This window comes from Anomalospiza imberbis, chromosome 4, assembly GCF_031753505.1.
Source record: "Anomalospiza imberbis isolate Cuckoo-Finch-1a 21T00152 chromosome 4, ASM3175350v1, whole genome shotgun sequence".
Lineage (NCBI taxonomy): Eukaryota > Metazoa > Chordata > Aves > Passeriformes > Viduidae > Anomalospiza > Anomalospiza imberbis.
In genome coordinates this window covers 311,977-329,941 of record NC_089684.1, presented here as the reverse complement: position 1 = coordinate 329,941, position 17,965 = coordinate 311,977, and the positions used below count along the sequence as shown (strand labels likewise).

General features: G+C 39.7%; 1 non-coding gene across 1 annotated transcript; it reads right to left on the bottom strand.

Moving 5' to 3' along the window:
• Window positions 1-14,583: 14,583 nt before the first annotated feature.
• Window positions 14,584-14,702, bottom strand: LOC137473507 (small nucleolar RNA SNORA26). The gene has a single exon (XR_010998858.1). It is a non-coding gene; the product is annotated as a small nucleolar RNA SNORA26 (small nucleolar RNA).
• Between the last annotated feature and the right edge of the window lie 3,263 nt (window positions 14,703-17,965).

Genomic DNA, 17,965 nt, shown 5'->3' with positions numbered 1-17,965 from the left:
GCAACTCTGGGCAGGGAGTTGTAGGGGCCCAGGAAAGTGCTTGCCAGCTAAGATGAAGCTATACAGAGAATTTGTTTCATGTGAGGAAGTGCAGGAAACTTGTTTCCTTTACGTGAACAAACAATGTTTTAGATCTGAATTAGAGTAATTACATCAGCAGCAGTTGCCAAAACCACTCCCTCTTCTAGGTAAGTGTCCTGGTTTCAGCTGAGATGTAATTCATTTTCTTCTCAGTAGCTGCTACAAGGCTGTGTTTTGAATTCTGTACAAGAATAATCTTGATGACACTCTGACATTTTGTTGCTTAGTAGTGCACACTCCAGTTTTAGGACTCTGAAGTTTCCCATGGTTTGCCAATGAGGAGGTGGATAAGAAGCTGTCATGGAGTACATCCAGGACAGCTGACCAAACTGGCCAAAGGGATATTCTACACCATAAAACATTATGCTCAGTATGTAAAGTGGTAAGGAAGAAACAATATGCCTTGTTTAATCATGGATCCTGCTGTAGAAAAGCATCACAGATGGAAGAAAATGATATGAAATCCATTATGACAAGATGTGGAAACTGCTGAAGGAAAGGCAAGTCAGTTTGCAGAGGTGAAACCCATCCAGCTGGGTTCAGACATCACTGAACAAGAAAAATGGCCAATACTTCACCTCTGTACTGATTCACGGATGGTGGCAGATGCCCTGTGGGGGTGGTTGCAGCAATGGAAGCAGAATAACTGGCAGTGCTGAGGTAAAGCACTGACAACTTGATTGTGAAGGTACATCATGTAGATAGACACTCCTGTATCCAAGGGTCAGATCACTGAAGAACAGGAGAATAACCAACGAGTGGATCAGGTTGCTAAGACTGAATTGGCTCAGGTGGATTTGTACTGGCATCATGAGAGTGAACGGTTTCTAGCTCGGTAGGTCCATGACACCCTCGACCATCAAGAGATGCAACATATAAATGGGTTCATGACCAAAGGGTGCACTTAACCAAGGACACTGTCACATAGATTATGTGTGAATGTGAAACATGCACTGCAATTAAGAAAGCCAAGTGATTAAAGTATCCCTGGTAAGGAGGCTGATGGCTGAAATATAAACAGGGGGAGGCCTGACAGATGGACTAAATCACACTCCCACAAACCCATCGAGACAAGCACCATGTGCTTATAATGGTGGAAGAAGCCACTGGATGGCTGGAAATATGTCCTGTGTCCCATGCTACTGCTTGGAACACTCTCCTGGGTCTTGAAAGGCAATCCTTAAGGAGACAGTATACCACAGAGAGAATTGTCAGACACTGGGACTCATTTCTGAAACACTGTAGACACTTGGGCCAAAGAGTGCTGCACTGAGTGGGTATATCACATTCCCTACTATGAACCAGCCTTTAGGAAGACTGAAGAATGCTGTTAAACACTCCATGGAGAGCTGTGGGTGGTGGGACCTTCAAACACTGCAATACACATTTAGCAAAGGCCACCTCCTTAGTCAACACTAGGGCATCTGTCAGTCAGGCTGGCCCTGCTCAAACAAGACTGTTATGTACTGTGGAAGGGGACAGAATTCCTGCAGTGCACGTTAAAAATATGCTGAGGAAAACAGTCTGGGTTATTTCTGCCTTAGACAAAGGCAAACCTGTCCAAGGGATTGCTTCTGTTCAAGGACCTGTGTGCACTTGGTGGGTAATGCAGGAGGATGGAGCACTCCAGCACGTGCCTCAAGGGGGATTTGGTTCTGGGCAATAATGATCAGTGAATTAAAATGTATGATGTCATTTGCTGTATAATGTGGCATATTATAATTTCCATGTGGATTTATGCCTATCACCACACTAGGTGCCTGTATCCATCATTCTAGATTTGAGGGTAAGAACCTGACTTCCTTTTGATCATCATGGAAATAAACGATGAACTTTAATAAAACAGGATAAGTGCAGCAGTGACAGAATCAGAACTGGCTTTACCATGCAACAGTCCAAAATGACACACCACAGACTCCTATGATGGAAAGAGCTCCAGGTCACAAACTAAATGAACTCAACAGACTTTTATAGACATTGTCAACAGACTAAAGGAGTGATTGTTGCGTATGCATCTATCAAAAGACAGGATAGTTAATGGTGCATTGGAAAGTGTGGGAACTAGCAAGATGTAAATGGTGTGGAATAAGGGGTGGATACTGTCCTGGTTTCGGCTGGGATGGAGTTCATTTTCTTCTTAGCATCAGATACAGGGCTGTATTTTGGATTCCATATGAGAGTCATGTTAATAACACACTGATACTTTTATTGTTACTGAGCAGCACTTTCTCTAAGTCAAGAAGTTCCCCGTTTCCCATTTCTGCTAGTGAGCAGGTGCACAAGAAGCCAGAGGAAAGATGTCCAGGATATCTGACCTGAACTGGCCCAAGGGATATTCCATAGCACAGAATGTCATGCTCAGTATCCAAATGCCAGGAGCTGGCTGGGGAGAAGCTGGCTGGGAGCTGCTGGTCACTGCTCAGGGATAGGCTGGGCATCAGTCATCAGGGGGTGAGAAATTGTACCATGCATCAGTTCTTTCTTCTGGGGTTTATTCCTCTCTCCCTTTCTCTCTGCTTTTTGTATTATTACAATATTTTGTTTCAATTATTAAACTGTTCTTAACCCACAAACTTTACTAGAGATGGGGGGAGGCGAATTAGGGGCTGTGTGGTATTTAGTTGCCAGATGGGGTTAAGCCATGACAGTAAAACAAAGAAACCTTGAGTACAGCTTTATGGAATTTGATTAACAGCAAGTACTTCAGAACATACTGTTTTGACCACTCTGATCTTGATGACATTATTAATATGAAGACAAATTAATTTCTATGAGAAATTAATTGCTCTTTAACAGTTGAGTAAGGTGGTCCAGATATACTGTGGGATATATTACACTGAACCTTTGCTCTGTGAAAGAAGGGATTCAGTTATTCAGCACTTCCTTCCAAAAAAAAAAAAAAAGGAGATGAAAGATGGGACTATTTCCTTCCTCTTCATCCCAGTCATCCTGTGTCACTAGATGAGAAAGCTCACACTGTACTAGTTCTAGGAACAAAAGGAAAGTTTTTTTTCTCTAGTGCTGACAACCTGATACCATTCACAAGCATTGCCAATTTAAATTAGGAACATAGAAAAGGTACAAGAATTTTAGGCAGTCAAACTGAATTGGCAGGATTCTTTAAAAGGGCCTCTGGTACCCTGAATTTGTATGCAGTTGTAGGAGCTGCTAAACCAGAGCAGTTGATCAGCAGGAACAAAAATGTGGGCTAGCCATATTTCATTCAATTAGGAGTTCATTAAGATTTTTGTCCTCCATCTAGATGTTCTAATAGCAAATGCACACAGGTGTTATTTTTAAAATAGAATCATAATTTGAATACCGCCAAGCCAACAGCATAGTTACCAGAAAGGTCACAAGCATAAGCAAAAATAGCACAAATTGACCTATTTTCTAGTACAAAAGGCCTTGAAGGTATGATTTTATGACACTTTACATGCAGTTATTTTTGTCTCTTGGTGTTTCAATATCAGCTGAAAATTATCTTAAGTGTTACAGTATGGTGGTGGTGAGTTCCCTGCCCTTGCACTGGAACAAGAAGGGAAGGTCAGCAGAGTTCTTTGTGTTTACTTACTAAATGTTGTATATGTAGGAAAGAGTAAGTTACAGGTAAAGTTACAGGTAGGCTAGTGTAAACACCAATGGTAAAGGATTATACCTGAATGATTTTGAAACCTCTTCAAAAATTATTCTGAGAACAAAATGTACCTGTATGCTTGTTCCCAGTATACTGAGAGATTAGATGATTACAGAACTGTGCACCAGCTGCCTGTCTCAACAAGAAAAGAATCACCAGGTTCTGGCATAAACCTGCAGTCATTCTACTATGAGATTACTATTACTAGCAACTATTTAGGAAGTATCTCAGCTGTCAGGTATTTTGAGTTATGAAATAAAGAGGAAAAAGTCAGTAGGTTTTTCTCCAATCCAATCTTACAAACTCCACGTACCTCAGTGTTGATTATTAGCCTTAGTTGTTTTAACAGTGGATCTGAACCCTACACAGGCTCATGCAAACCTTAATGCAAGCCTCTGGATAATTTTCTTCCCTTGTTCCCTTGCTTCATGTAAGTTTGAGATTTTTAAAACTGAATAAAAATTAAACCTAGATGACAAAAATGTATTTCATAATAATTTAGAGTAATGGCGGGGGAGAGGGGTGTCCATTTTTTTGATGGTACAATGAAGAGGTTTTGCTTTTCATTAGATTAGTCCAGCATTTTGTCACTCATTTTGTTTCAGGTTTTCATTCTTTCTGGCCAACTCATGATTTAAGCACTGAAATTGACCAAGGCAAAGTCTCTACCTGCTACAAAATATCCTAGATTTGATACACTAACATTTCCCTCACAAGACAAAAAAGCCATTCTGGTACAATTAATTCGGTTTCAAAAGCCTATACGTAACACTTCATTAGAATTTTACTGTTTCTGGGATTTTGGAAAGCTTCTTCCAAGCTGCTGTGAGTCAGGGTAGACCGGCTGTTCTGCTGCCACGTGCAGCAAACCTAACAACGACAATGCCCTGGAAACAATGGGGCACAAGCACACCTTTAAATAAAACCACACTTTTGTCCTCAGGTAGCCAAGGTGTCTGGCTGTGGCACAGATGATACAGTGAGGTAATGGATAATGCTAGAAGGAAATAATTTCCTCAATGCAGTAAAATCAGTTATTTATAGAAGTATAATTATAAGGAGACATATTTGCTCCTATTGTTTTACACATAATTCCAGCTATGAAAGAGTTGCAGAAGATCAAAATTATTTTTGTGATAAAATAATTAATACTAAACATCCTGCACTGCTGCTGAATGTGAACACTATACCCCACTATAGAGAACCAGGTCCCTTACAATATATCCAGATTCCATGGTACAAACTCCCCCATAAAATTAGGTCTAAGCAGATTAATTTGCATTCTGCAAGAAGGCTGCAGTTTTATGATATTCCCTACAGCTTTGTTTACCATGTTCCTCTCTGCTACCACAACAAGAGCTGATTCTATATAAATGACAGTGGAGTTTTCTTCACACTGCACTGACCACATCCCTTTGTAGACTCGCAGCTCCATGGAGAGAACAGGAAATGAACTCCTGAGTGAGGAAACTGTACCCTTCCCCTGTTCTGCAAATGTCTGAGAGGATACTGTCACAGCTATACCATTATATGAGGCCCTAGCCATTTCCACTGCATTCCCTCCCCACTCCCCAGCTGCCCTCTGAAGACAAAATCCCATAGAAGCAGGGCCTGCTGAGACCTAGATTCTTGCTGAGTCCTCTACCCTTGTTCAGACTCATCTTGAATAGCCACGCATTCTGAGCGCAGATCCTTTGCATATGCCTGTTTACACAAACAGACCTGCTCCACAGAGCTTGGAATGAAAAGCAGAAGGCAAATGGGGCAACCCACCCCACCAGCACTGGGTTCAGCAGAGCAGCAGCTGAACAAGGGGCCAGGAGTGTCTGATCTCAGATGCCTCTGTTTCTAGTTAGATCAGCACAGAAACCACACAGCCAATACAAACAATTTTGTTTTTAAACTTAAAGATGGTTTTGCTGAATTTGTATACTTCTTTTCTAACAAGGAGGGGTGACATTACATTTGAGTTTTTTCAGCTGAATTACAGCAATTACATAAATGAATAATTAATTTTCTGGACAAGCTGCCTGCAAACAGGCGGGGCGGGAGGGAGATAGGGCAAATTATACCAGATTGAACTTTTACAGCAACATTACTGTGTTTTATGGAATATACTTAATCATACAGCTGGTGTTTTCGACATCATTTTAGTATATTATGATTGTAAACAAAGAGTATTTCAGACTGCTAAACAACAAATCTACAGACACTGATAACAAAAGACTTGTATTGAATATCCCACCTCTTGCTAATGTTATAGACCAGAAATGTGAGAGGTGTGTCAAATATTTGAAAGAAGAAAACAAGAAGAAAATCTAATTTAACTTCAGTGCACACTAGACCTACTCAGTTTAACAAAATGTCTGCATTTTGTTCTGTGTTTTGTTCTGGTTTTGCCAAATTTATATCAGCTCTAGATCAGCTTTGAACCAACTAATTCTCATTTTAACTTCGATTATATAAGTCACTTTTCATCAACACTTTATGGGTGGAACAGACTATTAGACTTATCTTGTCACAAAAATATTTAACACCTCTTTAGCAGGCACTTTGATTCTTTTTTCCCTACAGTTAATGTTTTTAAGAGATTGACAAAGTACAATTCCCACACTAAGAGATACTCAGCTAATAGTGTTTATTGAAGTATTCTAAACCAGAGACCAGAGCAACAAACCGAACTCTCAAGGTTCCTGAATAACATACAAAACACATATCACTGAATCTTTGCTTTCTCCCTCTCTTTTTTTTTTAAGGATTCACACAACCATATCTATGCCTTTCTTCAGTCCAAGCTTAAAAAACTTAAATCAAATTTGTGGTAGCTTTACAGTTTCAAAGTAAAATTGGACTTAATCAGTGCTGTATAGGATGGCTATAATCGCTCTTTCACTCATCTCATGGTGTTTCCTCAAGCTATCCTATTCTAAGTCGATTAGTTTAATAATTGTAACTCTATGTTCTATCTGGCTTTTAATTGCAATTAATTATATACTGTTTGAGTAGGATTTTCTTTTACCCTGTGATGCCCCCATGATGACACTGAGATACTACACTACACTCTGAGACTGTCCTTGTGTTCTAGATTGAGTCTTTCATACCATTCTCCATATGAATCTATTTTTTCCCTAGAAATCTTAATCTCTGTGGATGCTTTGATTTACAGGTTGGCACTGTAGAGTGTTACAGACTATAGGTGTGAGCTATCAATAATTACCTCGAGAACTGTATTTTAGGAAACAAAATTCAATCAAGCAATAAAGTATTACACAGGTCTAGCTCAGGTCCTTAACGAATGGCAAGGTGAGTAACAAAATTTTCTCAAATCAAGCTTCTGCCATTTAAAATAGTTCATATTTACAAGAGCATTTATATTTTCCAATGTATTTGATGGTACCTAGGGCATGAACTAACACTTCTAGAAAGACAGTCTACAACCACATCTGTGTGTTCTGTATTTCCTTCAGTGCTGACAGGGTAATAAATTGCTTTTTCCTGTTGGCTTCATGATATAAGTATGGAATTACATTACAAGAGTTTCTGTGTGGGCAATCCAAATTACCTGGCTGAAGCAAACATGCCCTGCCACTTGAAGAGTTTAAGGAATACCAAAGATTTTTATTTTAGTAACTAACAGTGGGTTTTTCAAATTATTCAGTACAGGCCAATTTTTGTTCTATTGATATCTACAGTAAAACTCATCAGAAAGATTGGAAAGAATCCAGTTCTGAATACTTCTGAAAAACCCTGCCCTAAAAATCTTTATTTTAAATTACTTCAAAACATGCAATTTATGGAATCTACCACAAGAAATTCTGCCACCATGGATCTGAAAGGCAGCTGGGGATATAAGAAAACAGATGATCCACATGATATTCTTACTTGGAGCTGTGCAATCTGACAACTGAAAATAATTTACTTGGAAGGAAAAACAGTGTCTCTCTACCCCCTTTTCAATACATGAAATATTCAGTTCTCATTTATTTTTCCACAAGAAAATGGCAACAGCATTTTGTACTACTGAATTTTATGTGAGACTCTCTCAAGGAGTCCAACTTGTTCTCAAATCTCAAGACAATAAAAACATATATAAACTATTGAACAATCCAACTGAATAAAAGCAAAGACACTTAAATACAATTTATAACTACTTTAATGAATCTGATTACAAATTGCAAGGTATTTTTTTCTTTTTGTGCTCCATAAACCTACAAGACATTAAATAACTTTCCTAAGGTAGACTCACTAGTAATACAATTACTCTGAACAAAAACAAAAATTAGTGTAATGGAAATAATTTACAATTGAAGTGCAGAGGTCATAATGGAAGGATAGATCAACTACATGGAAGAATAAAGATTATAATTCTTAAAGTGAAACTCAAAGTTAATACATGAGAAGCTGTGTGAGTCAAGCTGAAAACTTATGACACCTTGCTGAACAAGATCAAAGATGAGTTCAGTTAACAGCATGAATATTAGTAAACAACTGTATAAATAACCCAACTTTATATAACCCCAGACCTGGGCACCTGGCAGCACAGCACTGAGCAGGAATGGTGAGGTGAGCTACTGAGATAAGAAAAAGGCAAGACTGAGGACAGAACCCCACATCTTAGACATTAGGTTATGAAAACCTCAGAAAGATAACTAAGGCTTGTAGAGAGGATGGGTGGCCTGACTCTGCTGAGGTAAACAAGCAGGATTTAATTGAATTTTGGTGAAACTGAGTGAAGATCTGCTCTGCATTTGTGTTAGTTCTCTTACAGGTCCTAGTGACCTCCAACTAAGTGTGCATACCTTATTTGTGGAAGATTTCAAGTTAGATTCTAGCAGCCTTTTCAAATTATAATTGATAAATCTAAAGCCAGAGAGAGCTGCGAGAGCAGCTCTCCTGTCATGTTACAGTTTACATGGAATGACATCTTCATTTAGTAAGAAAATACAATTTTCTTAAAAACCCCACACCACTAAACAATGGTGGTTCCCTATCTATATTTTCTTCCTCATAAATCAGGTCCTGTCCAAGGGTCACATGGGAGCTGTTACTAACTTCATAACAACCGCTGGTTCTGCTTACAGTTCCTGAAGTGCCAGGAGTACAATAATTGAGTGTTGTGAAGCAGTTTGAGATACGTGGTGCATTCAGGAGAGTGTATAATATATTCACTATTTTTCTTCACTGTTTTATTTCATACCTAAATTCTATATCCAAATATGGAGAGAGAGGTCTCATCTGATCACTGAATCTGCATTCAGCTCTCATAATTCTAGTCAAAAAGGAAGACCATCAGCCCCTCTCTAACAGTATAAATACACACACTCAAATTCTCAAGGCTTTATGATGAATTCTTGGCATGCTTTCTTTTCCCTTGCAATTTCCAAAGAAAATGAGCAAGAAGTTCAAGAAAAGAGTTCATAAAATTGTGGACTACACAGTATTTAATGCATAAGCTAACTTAATTACAAAAATATGTGGAAAAAAATCATGGTATGTCAGGGCATACCAGCAACTTTAAAAAGCTTGTGCCATACTTGACCTGAAATCAGTACCTTCGGTCTGGGTAAGTGGAAGAGAACACATTATTTCTGGAAACAAACTGCATCCTTCTCTATGCTGTACTTTGCTATTTCTTCTTGTCAGTTTACCAGTGAAGCATGTTGTGTGCATGTTATGTTTACACTTCAGAGGAACAAAATCCTGAAGTGATGATCCTAATAGGATCCATTACTAAAATCCTGAGAACATTACAGTTGGCAATCTTTTTGAGTAGCTTGCTAAGTTTTTTTTTTTTTTTTTTTTTTTTTTTTTTTTTTTTTTTTTTTTTTTTGCAGAGCTATCGATTTTCTTTCATTTTCTGAGCTGGGAGTCTTTGCTTAGAAGTAGAAAGACTAAAAAGCATGCTGAATCATAGGTCACATACCATTTCTGCTTTAGTGCACAATATACCACTGAGAAAGAAATAAAATGACCTCACTTGCTACCATGCTAAATAAATTAGAGCTCTGCATGACCTATCGTCTCCAAACCCAGGCAATGCTAAAAGCAGGAACTCCCAGCATTTTTTCCTTCCCTGGTTTTATGCACACTGCTGTTTCTAAACCTCTGCCTATTTCCAGTTATACCTGCTCGTACATTTAATAAAGTATATTTGTTGAAATACATTTATTAGAATGTGTGGTCAATTAAATAACTTTGTGTCTTAAAATAAACACATAATAGTGCAATCTGAAGATGGCAAGTCATTGTTGACAGCTTCTATATTTTTTAAAATGAAAAAGTATGAGTATTTTCAGTTTTACAGTGTTCATTATCTATGCATTGAGTCAAAGCTGTAGAATTTTATTATCAAAGCATAGGAGGAAATCTCTGAGCCTTAAATCAAAGTCCAGTGAACAGAAAAAGTCCTCTCTGCAGCAACAAATTTCAGACCACCTTTACCAAGGTAAGCAAAAGTATTGATATGTGGAAAAATCCAATGAGACTTGCATCTGATTCCCAAAGTAGAAAGTTTTAAGAAAATGTGGTTCATATAGATCTGAGATGTAACAAGCATAAAAAGGATTTTTACATGTCATAAACTCTAGTGCGGTGAGAAATGTCTGCTGCGTTGATCCGAGCCAGAACGCACAGGATGCATGCACGCTGTTTCTTCGATTCAAGCGCATTCAGCTGACATTCTCACCCTCTTTGCATGAACTGAAGGATCTTGGATACAACTGTAACATTATGAGAAAGCATGCAGAAAAGTAAGGAAGATGCAGTCAACTAACCATGAACTCAGAAGAACAGCTAGGACAGCGAGTAGCCATTGTTACTTGAGTATTATCTCCAGCCTTCCCACTGAATATCAGTTAGGCTGATTTGTTCATGTAAGGCCACAAAGAGTCATAAAGCTTATTCTAGGATGAATTAATACCTGCCTCCAAACTTCAGATTATTCAAAACAATGCACTACAAACCCCTGAGATCACAAATCTCTGTTACTAAGCAGAAATCACACAAGCTCTGATATTGACAAGCTCCTCAAAACTAAAATTCTTGCAGAGTACCAGACTTTCAAGGTGGTCTCCCAGGAAAACAAAACATAACAAAAAAACCCAAAAACCAAACAAAAATAACAACAACAACAAATCAACCAAAAAAGCACATTTTTATGCCTTGCCAGATCCTTGCACAGAACATAAGAAAATGTTGCTTCATGTAGCTCTGTGTATAGAAAACTGTCCAAGGCTAAGCACATTATTTCATAATTATATTGTGTAGGGCTTTTTTTTTTTCACTCCTTTGATCATAGTGTCTCATCAATTGCAACGACTTACTAAAAATAAGTGAAATAGGAAATATCATGATTTTCAATTGTGTGTGAGAACAGGAATAAACACATAGGTATGTATATATTCCCCCTTCTGTTTGACAGTCTCCCATCTTGATGAACAGATTAACCTTAGATCAGATTTAGTCAAAGAAAACCCAGAGCAGCTACATTTGCTACAATAGCTACATTTGCTATCAATAGCCAGAATAAAAAGGAGTGTACAGATTAAAAACTATATTGTATCTTTCCCTGTTCTTTATTTTCCCCAAATCTCTATATAATCCCTGTTGTACAAAGCATACATATAAAAATGTATAAAATGACTGAGTATGGTTTCATGTCATTTAGCCTACAACAAGGCTGTAAGCCAACTCGGTAGCCCTTGACTATTCTCAGGCAAATCTGGCTATTTTTCTTCCATTAGTCTTCACTTTTCCAATGAGGAACAAAAGGGAGAATTGCAATGTTATCACTCCATTTAGAGCATAGCATGCATCAAACAAACCAGGTTTCTTGGTGAACTGCACAGCCCCAAGCACACAGTCCCCCAAGGTGGTGGTCGGGGTGAACGAGCTCATTTACACCAATGAAATTACTGGATTTAGACCCACTTCATACACCTAGAGTAATACTAATCCCTTTGTTTTGCTTCACTACTTTAATGTGATATATCATAAATGTAGGCAGGTGAGTGATGCCTGAACTGACATATTTATATTCCCAAAAGCCTGTAGATGGAATAGGAGCAAGCCAAAGTTAATTGAGGAGAGATTTCTTATAAATACTCATGAGAAGTCACAGAACAAAGTACTCTCAAGTGACTTATCATTTCAACCAGTGTTTCTCCAAAATGAGCTTCCAGCATAAAGCAATGGCCCCAGCTTAATGATAACAAATAGCTATATGTAAAAAGATATAAGGTTTATAAATACATGAAATAATTTGATACTTCTTTAGTTGAAAATATAATCTCTGCTTTGATTCTGCATTAAACCAGATTTTTAAAGAATAATGCCTTAAATTTGCCTAGTTATTTGAAGAACAAGATTGGTGAAACTTTAGGTGCTCACCATGGAGTTTCAAGTAGACTTTATTTCATTCTTGATCTCTCTCTAGATGTACTAAACCCACTAAACTTATTCCATTTTGCTGTGTGAAATCAGAATAGTGGATCGTCTAGAGTGGACTCTCTTTTCACTAGCCTCTCTAACCAGATGTCTTCTAAAAAGAGAACAGCAAAGGCTGGACCTTGCATGCAGCATTGTCACTTAGTGGCATGTGGGTATTTCATCAAAAGCAGCAGCAAATTATGACTTCATTTACAGAGTGATTCTATTGAGAAGCTTTTATACCATAGTGCCAATATACTGTGTAATCCATTAATGTAAAAATTTTATCTTCTGCACCAGACATGCTGACACACATCAGAACTTCAGTTGTCAGTAATAGAAAGAGGTAGATCCTAGAACACTTTTACATTAAACTTCTTAAAAGTTAAGACACACCTCTTTTTAAGAAAAGGGTGGCAGATAGCAATGAAACTACAAAAAAAAAAAAAATTCAGAACTAACCCTGGCTGCAGAACCCCCAACAGACCTTGATTCTGACAAGACCCTTGTGGACAGAGCAACATATGGAATTTAATGCCATTGATTGCATGATAAATTAATCTGGAAAGGAAAACTCCAACCCTAATTCTAAGATGGCTCCTGATTCCTTCAGAAATTCTGCAAGTATAGACAGCTCACTGAAAACATCATGCCAAACTATCAAAGGTAAACAAGCTTACTGGTTAAGGAAAACAGGAGTAAACATTCAGAAATCAGTCTATACTAGATATCAATTAACATTGAACTTGAGAGGGAAATCAGAAATCTTGCACAGGGCAGACATAGAACCACAACCCCATAACGTGACTGAACAGATTAAAAACTAATCCATAAGCATGGCCACAGAAGACAAATGTCTATAGAACTGACAAGACCAAGACTTATAAGAAATTATATAGTTTCTTGCAAGAGGAAATCGGCACTTGTCAAGTTTAATATCATGAAGAGAAAGTACTTCTGTATATCCTTCAAATTTCATTTTGTCTCTTATTAAAACAAGCAGACTTAGGTGAGCCTAGGCTACAAGTAGGTCATTACTCATCCCTTTTAGTGTATATTTAAGCAAAGATAAAGAGTTCCCGTCTAGATGGGGGTCAATTAGGACCATCTATGTGTAAATATACACATACATTTTGTTCCAAAATCCACACCAACTCACTCTCCTAAGCAGGCAGTGGTGAGCACCTGACAGCCATTTCTGACTATTTTATATCCTTGCTTGTGCATTCTACAGAAGCACGGGCAATAATAGGATGCAAAAAATTAAGACCTACCATTAAGAAAAACATTACAATGGTAACTTGTTCTTTACAGTTTGAGACAGTCCTTTTGTAGAGAACACATACAGTGTAATGAAATAATTAGCTGTTTGATCTCAGTGCTTTTACATTACAAAATACTTCAAAATACTCAGAAGGCCTTTTCAATGGAATTGTAAATTTAAGACTAAGCTCATCAAGTCTGAACGTGGAAAGAGAATGTTTCTGTGTGACAGCACAAAAGCGTTTACATCCATGAAAGTCTTCATACAGAAAGTACCTTAACAAGAAACCTTCAGAACACAAATTTTTAGTAGCATACTTTTAATTATTACTCAATTTATTTTAATTAATCCACAAACACAGTCAAATTACAGCAGCTTTTGTTAGGAAACCCGTTTCAACATGATCATTGAAGACAATTTAAGCCATCGCTTGTCTCAATTCTACTTCCAATACGATACTTAGAGATGACAACTGGAATCATCTTGTATGAAGTCAGAAATCACCCACAGTCAGGAAATCATAAAGTGATGTTTAATGTCAGTTCCTGGCACACATTGTCTTCATTCCTGTAAAAGAATTTCTATTTAAATTGCAGTCAGCATTATGCACACACAAAACAGGTGGTAACTGCTCTAAGGTTGAGCTGCATGAACCTTCTAACCTTAGGCCAGAACCATTTCTTAAAAGAAATTACTTTCTACAGGATGGGATTTTCTTTTCCTATACCATGAGTATGGATTCCATTCCAGAGGACCAGCTATATTAGAAAAAACAGACCCAGTAACTATCATTTGCTTTCCTTCGATTTTTTTTGCTATTTGTTTTTGGCTAAATCTATATAAAGTTCTAACAGTTACCACACAAGTTTTTCACCAGTCAAAGCTATTTTGCTTTGTTTTCCAGCAAGGAGTAAATTAAACTCCTTCAGGAACAGAAGACAATGCATCCACTATTATCTGATAATTCTTTTCACTATTACATACCTGGAGACTAAACAATTTACAAGAAACTCTTCACTCAAGACATTCATCACATAGGTTTACAAAGCACAAAGATTTGAGAGATCTGTGATATTAAGATTCAGATATCATACCAAGAGGACAGTTCAAAATCTTCCTACAAACTATTAATAAAGTTGATTCAGCAGCTTCCTGAAGTTCAGCAGTTACACAAATGTGTTCCTCCTAAGCATGATCCAAAGAAGAGTTTCAACCTCACCTCTGGGTTTGCAAGAGAACTTTTATACCCCTCTGTATTGGCCACTTAAGACACTGCCAGACTTAAGAGGGCAAAGCATAAAAGGGGAGCAGATTTTAGTATATGGTTTCCTTATCAACAAAGATGATCTGAACTTACTATTTGTTTAAGAGATAGTACAGTTTGCTTGAAATTTGTAAATTATTAAAGAGCAATATTAAAAACCATTGGCAATTGTCATTAAGACAAGCACACTTACCTTCCATTAGAAGGCATTATTTGTTCCTATGTCCTGAGTATTGCTTCACATTTAGGTGTGATTATCCATGTCTAAAACATTTCAAGCATGAGGTTGCTATGTGAGGCCTCTAAACAACAAACAAAAAATTGTAAAACTCTAATACTGTTTAACTAAAGTTCAAATTTTAAACTAAACTTTATTCTACAGTTGTTACTATGTTGTTAAACATTTAAAAGTAATTTTCCATGGAGCCGCAGAAGTCATTTACAAGAAGTTCATTTTCAAATCAAAACCTAGAACAAAAGGTAATTAGTGGTTCAATCTGATAAGGCATGTTCATTAGCCCAGTTAAACTATATAGAACATATTTTTAACATTCTGTAAAATATAATTTTAATCATAAACAATGGAAAGCTTATTAAGCCTAAATCCTTTTAGTGCTGACACTACCAAGGTAAGCTATAAACCTGTAGATTTTACTGAATCTTTGCCCGATAATTCATTGACACCTTGTGTCCACTCACAGATAGCTATATACCTTGTTAAAAATTATACAGCACTCAAGCAAGAGACAAAGGACACTTGAAAGTGGAGTAGAAGACTGCAGGGAAAGCCCAAGAGGGTTTTTTGTTTGGACAGTTATTAAGCCCATTTGAGCCCAAGTCCTAAGTGCCTACAGCCTAAACATAACAGGTTGTAATTGCCGTTTTCTTGATGTGGCCTATAAAAAACCTAAATTAACGCAGTGATTCAGATTTAAGGTCTGTGCAGCTAAATAGCTGCGGTTCGAAGAACAGAAAAGCGCAAATGTAGACAATTATTTTGGCTCAGAGACACAGGGCAGCACCCCATATATCTGTCTTTAAAAAATCTCAGGATTCAAAGCCTTCCACTTCTGAAGCCCGAAGCCTTTTCTTCCCAGGCGCAGGCTGTCAGGAGGGATGAGCTCGGTGCGCTCCTCACCCATGGCGTCCAAAGGCGTGAGCGCAGATCGCCAGCGCTTCCCCCTGCCCAGGCCTGTCGCGCTCGGCCTCCTGCCCATCGGGAGCCTCTCAAGGGCTCGCCGGTACCTCGGGACACGCTGCGGAGGGAGAAAGGCATCAGCCGGGCAGCAAGGGGACCGTGATGGGGGAATGGAGGGACGGACCGTTTGTGCCTCACGACAGGATGCAGGGCGGAGGGAACGGCTCCGCACTGGGTTTTAGTGAGGGAAAGCTGCTCTATCCCCCTGTGTTGACTCTCCGGAGCACCGCCAAGCTCCGAGAGGGCAAGATGTGAAGGGAAAGCCACATAGGTTCTACCCCCCAGCCTCAGGGCCCGACCGTGCGGAGCGCGGGCGGTTTCCCCTGAGAGCGCCCGCGGACACCTTACCGCGCCCTCGGCCGGCGGACAGAAGGGCGGGGCGCCCTCTCGCCGGCCCTTAAATACCGTCCCGCGCTCCCGCGAGACCCACGCGGCTCCAGCCGCCGCTGCCTATTGGCGAGAACGGCGCGCGCGACCCCGCGCGGGGCGGGGCGGGGCGGGGGGCGGAGGCCGAGGGCCCCGGCGCCGCTCCAGAGCCGGGACTCGGCCGGGACTGAGGGGCCGGCCAGCCCCGGCTGCTCCGCTGAGCTTCCTGCAGCTGACCTAAGGGTCAGATCAAGGCTTCCGCGGGGATGTGCTAGTCCATTCCTGCCCAGACCGAGTTCTGGGTGCCCGGAGATGTTTAACACCGGGAAACCAAAGTGTCTTCGGTGCGAAGTGGCAGCTGTGTAGCGGTTTTGAGGCGCTAAATACCGCGGATCTCTGCCTAAACTCCCGTCTAAGCCCTGCCTAGGAGGCTCAGGAGCTGCCTGAGGATGGTGAGGTGAAGGCCCGCGCCTCGCCGGCGCCGGGCGGATAGCCCGTGCAGCTCCGCTGGGCTGCGCGCCGCGGGGACGGCGGCACCAGCAGGCCTGTGCTGCACGGAGCAGAGCGCTGCCGCTCTTCTGCCCCGGACAAGGGGCGCTGCCTGTCTGGGGACGCTGCCAAGAGCTTTGGAGGGAGCACATTAGCATAAACAGGGCGTCAGTAGTTTGTAGCACAAGCACTTTGTATGTTGCCCAGCAAAGCTGGAAGGTAGGAATCACAATGTATCATAGGATATACTGAGTTGGAAGGGACCCATCAGGCTCTTCGAGTCCAAGCCTTGACCTTGCACAGGACACCCCAAGAATCGCACCCTGTGCCTAAGAGCATTGTCCACACTGAATTGAATGGAAGTCCCTGCTTCTCAAATAGGTGTGTATATTGCTGATAATTCACACCTTCCTTTCTCAGGAGAAACTGTATTTCCTGATTCATGCCGAATTACTACCTGCGCAGTACCTGTAAAGTGTGTGGAAAGAAAATAACGAGTTGGCCCGCTGTCCCTAATCTGAACCCTGTATTTAAATCACTCTCAATAGAGCTGAACCAATCCGATGCAGGCTGAAACAAATAGTCACATAGTTGCAATCAAGGGATGAGTCTAGAAATTGTTTCCTACCACTTCTAGTTACCTCTTCCGTCTTGTTCTTGACACTCAAAACAGTGTTCCAGATTGTTGCAACCCGGTGATAGTTTATTGTCTGTACATCAAGATTCAAAACCTCCCTTAGGTCTCTAGGCAGATCCATCTCTGGAGATGAATTTGTGAGACATGTAGTTTTAAGTTATTTCAGATGCGCTTCTTCGCAATGACTATTTTCTACAGTCAGACACCTAAGTCAGATCAGTCCTTTTATGTAATGTAGTCAAAATGATGAAGTGGCATTCAACCTTTAAATTTTTAGCACTTGTGCCAGTGGGACTTCTGTCAAATTTGGTTTCTTCTTTTCCAGTACAGAATGTAAACTGGCACTTCTCTTACACAGAAAACCAGCAATCCACAGCAAACCAGTGATCAGTATCCATCCCAGCTGAGCATTTTAATCATTCACATAATCCTACACCTTTTTCTTGCCCCTCACAAGCTTTCTTCTGTTTTCCCCATAAAAAGTTTGTATTGTTTGCCTTCTCTCTGGGTCTATGAAACTAACTTTTGTGTCTGATAGTGTCATAACTTCAAGAGAAGAAATGCAGAGTCTACCTGACCTATCTGTCCTTTTCCAAACCCTC